Source organism: Lithobates pipiens, unplaced genomic scaffold (genome assembly GCF_037356315.1).
Source record: "Lithobates pipiens isolate NorthernLeopardFrog02 unplaced genomic scaffold, aLitPip1_a1.2 Scaffold_18, whole genome shotgun sequence".
NCBI classification, from domain to species: Eukaryota; Metazoa; Chordata; class Amphibia; order Anura; family Ranidae; genus Lithobates; species Lithobates pipiens.
Genome location: NW_027507758.1, coordinates 564,201,029 through 564,201,686, shown reverse-complemented (window position 1 = coordinate 564,201,686; position 658 = coordinate 564,201,029). Strand labels below are relative to the sequence as shown.

General features: G+C 38.8%; 1 non-coding gene across 1 annotated transcript; it reads left to right on the top strand.

Annotated features, from left to right (window-relative positions):
- The first annotated feature begins 304 nt into the window (after positions 1 to 304).
- On the top strand, positions 305 to 376 carry TRNAT-CGU (transfer RNA threonine (anticodon CGU)). The gene has a single exon. It is a non-coding gene; the product is annotated as a tRNA-Thr (tRNA).
- Positions 377 to 658: the final 282 nt, after the last annotated feature.

Here is a 658-nt window from a genome sequence, read left to right as displayed (position 1 = left end):
TGTCCTCCCATTTTAAGACGAATGGAAGTTTGCTGTCTATGTTAGGAGTAACCTAAAGCATATAATATAGTGTGTCTAAAAGGCCCTGAATCTACATCGAGTTTTTCAAACTGGGGTAACGGGATGACAGAAGGCTACAGGGTTATTCAATGAAACCTAGTCAATTAGGAAACTATATATTATATAAGGTGAATTATCCCTTTGTATGCTACTCTATATTGAATACATACAAATACAAAATTCTTTTTCATGTTTGGCTGTGATGCTAAAGGAGAAAAAAAATAAACAGAAAAAGACTGTTTAAGGCACAGTGGCCAAGTGGTAAGGCATTGGTCTCGTAAACCAAAGATCATGGGTTCAATCCCCATCTGTGCCTGAGGTTACCACCTCCCAGAATTATTTATGCCAGGGTCTCAGTATTTACCCATAAACCACAATTGCTTGTTGAAAAGTAAACAAGATTCCAAAACGAAAATGTACAATTGGCTGTAAAGAGTATAGCGTGTCTCATAGGCAGAAAAGAAATCTGGAAGTTCTGACCACGTAGTAACAAGGGTTATATGCAATTAGTGGACCTCAAGCTGTTGCAAAACTACAAGTCCCATCATGCCTCTTCCTCTGGGTGTCATGCTTGTGGCTGTCAAAGTCTTTCTATGCC